At 44.4% G+C, this 5000-nt stretch overlaps 1 protein-coding gene across 1 annotated transcript in view; it reads left to right on the top strand.

Moving 5' to 3' along the window:
• Positions 1-5000, top strand: part of cpne7 (copine VII) — a gene marked incomplete at both ends in the record, with an annotated part of 32591 nt that overhangs the window by 7909 nt on the left and 19682 nt on the right. The gene's annotated exons all lie outside the window — the stretch shown is intronic.

A 5000-nucleotide genomic window follows, 5' to 3' on the forward strand; every position in this document is an offset into this window, starting at 1 on the left:
AGGAAGAAAGAAGGCTTTTGCTTTCAAGACAATACAGGAATGATAACTGCTTGCTTGTAATGGACAGAAATGACGAAGGTAGAATCAGAATCAGAATCAGAATTCTTTTATTTGGCCATACAAGAAATTGACTTGGTGAGGTTGGTGCATGGACATAAAAAACAAATAGCAAATATTGACAAGAAATTTACAAAATAGCAAAATATGAACAAAATAGCAGTAACAAATTTACAAATTTACAAAAAAAGAGTAGCAGAACAATACATCTTGTAGGCTGTATGAGACTAAATGGCAAAGATGCTAGAGGCTGTGAAATGGTTGTGGGTACACTATAAATTAGAAATAATTTTAAATAATTATAAATTACACTGTCAGTGCATTGTTTGTGTGACAGGGTGGGGGGGGGGTGGAAGTCCCAGAGTCAGTGAGAGGCAGGGGGCTTGGTTGTGAGCCCCACTGCCATGGGGAAGAAACTGTTCAGGCGGCGCAAGGTTTTAGTCTTGATTGACCTGAACCTTTTGCGAGTCTCTGGAAGAGGTTGTGACCAGGCTGGGAAAGATCAGCGATCATCTTTCCTGCTCTCTTACTGGTCCTGGAGTGGAACAGGTCCAGGAGAGATGGCAGGTTACAGCCGATGACCTTCTCGGCTGACCGAATGATCCGCTGCAGTCTGCCTTTGTCCTTGGCAGTGGAGGCAGCGAACCAGATGGTGATTGAGTTGAATTTCTTCATGCCACAGGAAGAACATCCTCTGCTGGGCCTTCTTGATGGTGGAGGTGATGTTCTCCACCCACCCGAGGTCCTTTGAAATTATTGTCCCCAGGAATCTGAATGACTCCACAATGTTAACTGGGGAGTCACACATGATGAGGGGGGGCGGTTGGGGCTGGGCTTCTCCTGAAGTCTACGACCAGTTTTTAGGGCGTTCAGCTCCAGCTGCCTTGCGGGGGGTTCTGTTTCTATAACAGTTTGGATGGAGAGAGGTGCGACGGGGGAAGGGGGCTGTAGAGGTTAGTGTCTCTGTCCAGGCTGGGAAGAAGAGGTGTGATAGCTGTGGGGGAGGGTTGGTTTTGTGGGTCAGAGTCAGGGCTGCTCCATTGTCTGTCAAATCTACAGTAGAAGTCATTCAGGTCATTTGCAAGTCTGAGGTCATCCATAGAGTGGGGGGTTTTGGTTTTGCAGTCTGTGATCACTCAAAGGCCTTTCCAGAGTGACGAGGAGTCGTTGGCTGCAAACTGTTCTAGCTTCTTTGAGTACTGTGTCTGGCCTCCTTAATCTCCTTGCCAAACATGTACTTAGCCAGTCTAAACCTTTCCTTGTTGCCACTCCTGAAAGCCCTCTCCTTCTCCAAATGAAGCTGTTTGAGTCTTGCTGTGAACCAGGGCTTGTCATTGTTGTAACTCCCCCTGGTGCGTGTTGGAATACATCTGTCCTCACAGAAGCTGATGTATGACGTGACACTCTGTGTATTCGTCCAGGCTGTTGGAAACAGTCTTAAAAATGTCCCTGTCTGTGGTGTCAAGGCAGTCACGCAGCTCCTCCACTGCAGCTCTGCTGCTCCAATTCTTAGATGTCCGCACAGCAGGTTTAGAAAGTTTTAGTTTCTGCCTGTATGCCGGGACCAGATGAATAAAGAGTGTGGTCAGATAGTCCCAGAGCCGCACGGGGAACTGCGTGATAAGCTCTGCTGATGGTGCTGTAACAATATTCCAAAATCTTCTCCCTGGTTGGGCATTTGATTAACAGTTTATATTTAGGGAGGTTGTGAGTTAAGTTGCCCTTGTTAAAGTCCCCAAGGACAATAACTGGGGAATACGTGTTCACACTCCTTCTCTCCACTCCTAATATTTGGTCGACGAGTTGATGTTGAGCCACTTTCAAGTCAGCTTGCGAGGGGATGTAAATCTCCAGCCAATATAAAAGAAGTGAATTCACGTGGAGAGTAAAACGGTCTGCAGGTGATGAAAAATGATTCCAGGTCAGGAGAACAAGTTTGCAAAATCACTTTCACGTCGTTGCACCAGCGTTGATTTATATAGAAACAGATCTCTCCTCCTTTCGCCTTGCGAGTAGAAATCGGGTCGCGATCCGCCCGTAACGGCTGACAGCCGGGCAGCTGTACAGTGGAGTCCGGTGTAGAGATGCATTTGGAGAATCTGTCCCAATGGCTAGTGTTTTTTTTTGTCATTATGACCTCTGATTGGCTAAGCGCATTAACGGCAGTTCAAGGCTGTTAGGAGTGATAACAATGGGCTTGTTTAAATCCAGTTCTGGAACTGTGTGGTTGGTGTTAATGAATTCCACATAATTGGTGCTAACCTGTGTGGCTTTTGCAAATGGCTTCTTACTGATATGATAATAGACCTCACCATTGTCAGGTCAGTGATGTGTGGACCAATGGCATGACTTCTCTATAGTGTGGCTGGGAAAGGTAATCTGAAAGGTGACGAACCATGTAGGACTGTGTGTGTGTGTGTGTGTGTGTGTGTGTGTGTGTGTGTGTGTGTGTGTGTGAGTGCGTGCGTGCGTGCATGAAAACATCCTCCCCAGTGTTTCATACTCTGAATATAGGGACAATGACATGGTAAACACATCTAAAAGCATGTAAAATGGTGTGGATGAAGGTAGCTTAACCGTGTATAGTGAGCATGAGCGCCATCAGCTAGCTTTCCACCCCACCACAACATGACAATGGTGTCATGATTTGAGACAGGACAGTCTTGTGTCTATTCAATACCATACAGCAAGCTTTCAGATCTCCAGCTGATATTAGGCTATGCAACAAGTTCCCACGCCGGCCTGTGTTGTATTATTGATACAGTGCATTCAGAAAGTATTCAGACCCCTTCACTTTTTCCACATTTTGTTATGTTACAGCCTTATTCTAAAATAGATTAAATTAATTTTTTCCCCTCATCAATCTACACACAATACCCCATAATGACAAAGCCGATACAGGTTTAAAAATGTTTGCTAATTTATTAAAAATAAAGAAAAATCACATTTACAGAAGTATTCAGACCCTTTATTCAGTACTTTGTTGAAGCACCTTTGGCATCGATTACAGACTCCAGTCTTCTTGGGTATGACGCTACAAGCTTGGCACATCTGTATTTGGGGAGTTTCCCCCATTCTTCTCTGCAGATCCTCTTAAGCTCTGTCAGGTTGGATGGGGGGCGTCGGTGCACACCTATTTTCAGGTCTCTCCAGAGGTGTTCGATCGGATTCAAGTCCGGGCTCTGGCTGGGCCACTCAAGGACATTCTGGAGCTCTGTCAGAGTGACCATAGGGTTCTTGGTCACCTCCCTGACGATGGCCCTTCTCCCCCTATTGCTCAGTTTGGTTGGGCGGCCAGCTCTAGGAAGAGTCTTGGTGGTTCCAAACTTCTTCCATTTAAGAATGATGGAGGCTAGTGTTCTTGGGGACCTTCAATACTGCAGACATTTTTTTGTACACTTCCCCAGATCTGTGCCTCGACACAATCCTGTCTCGGAGGTCTACGGACTATTCCTTCGACCTCATGGCCTGGTTTTCACTCTGACATGCACTGTCAACTGTGTGACCTTATATAGACAGGTGTGTGCCGTTCCAAATCATGTCCAATCAATTGAATTTACCACAGGTGGACTCCAATCAAGTCGTAAAAACATCTCAAGGATGATCAATGGAAACAGGATGCACCTGAGCTCAATTTCGAGTGTCATAGCAAAAGGTCTGAATACTTATGTAAATGTGATATTTCAGTTTGTTATTTTTAATAAATTAGCAAACATTTCTAAAAACCTGTTTTCGCTTTGTCATGATGGGGTATTGTGTGTCGATTGATTGAGGAAAAAAATGAATAAAAAAATGAAATCCCTTTTAGAATAAGGCTGTAACATAGCAAAATGTGGAAAAAAAATTAAGGGGTCTGAATACTTTCTGAATGCACTGTATGCTTTGATTAGACCTGCAGATTGTTGTTGGAAAACTGCCACACTTTGAATTACAGAAACTGTACAGTGCGCTGTTTAGACACTCAACAGATGTTGCTCATATCTAATGTATTCAGGCTGTGCTGGATGCTGCTGGAGGTGGTATCGTTGGAGGACGGGCTCATTGTAATGCATGGAATGCAATGAGGAATGGTATCAAATGTATGAAACACACGTGAATATACCATTGATCATTCCATTCTATGCATTACAATGAACCGGTCCTCTTTCTCTTTCTACCTCCACCAGCTGCCCCTGTCAGGCTGTTCATATTTATGATACGGTTCATATGTATGATGAGAGTCCTATTTAACGGACAGAAGTAAGATTTACGAGCTTCCAATAACACAGAAATGAAGGCAAGGGAGGGATGTCACTCATGAGATCAGTTCTTACTTCTACCTGTTGTACAGCAGTGATGAGCAGTGAAGCGTTGGAGACGGGGATCATGAATATGAAACTGAGACTCTTGAGACCTCTCTGACCTCTCACCAGACCATTAGTGGTGTCTACTTTTAGCTCCCCCGCTCTCCCTCCCTCTCTCTCCCTCCCTCTCTCTCCCTCCCTCTCTCTCCCTCCCTCTCTCTCTCTCCCTCACTCACTCTCACTCACTCACTCACTCTTACTCTCAATCTGCACAAATCTCTCTCTCTCTCTTTCTCAATCACCCAGATCTCATTCTCTTCTTACCCTTAGAGTTCTCTGTTAAACACTACAACCTCTCTCGGACGCTAAAGCATATAGTCAATGCATATAAAGCATATAGTCAATGCATATAAAGCATATAGCCAATGCAGAGTAAAGAACTGATTATCATGACCACAATGATTACATATCTATAGAATACATATCTATAGAAATTTCCCCTCAACACAATCAAACCACGCTGCCTAGCAGGCCAACTTTTGCCCAATCCCCCAGACAGTACTGTATTATAGTAAGAACAAGCACATCTGTTTCTCTGGGCTTGAGGGAATGTTCAGCTGAACTTTAAAGGTAATAATAACAGTTTTTAATATCATCCGA

The sequence above is a fragment of the Argentina silus genome (genome assembly GCF_951799395.1).
Source record: "Argentina silus genome assembly, chromosome: 19".
NCBI lineage: Eukaryota > Metazoa > Chordata > Actinopteri > Argentiniformes > Argentinidae > Argentina > Argentina silus.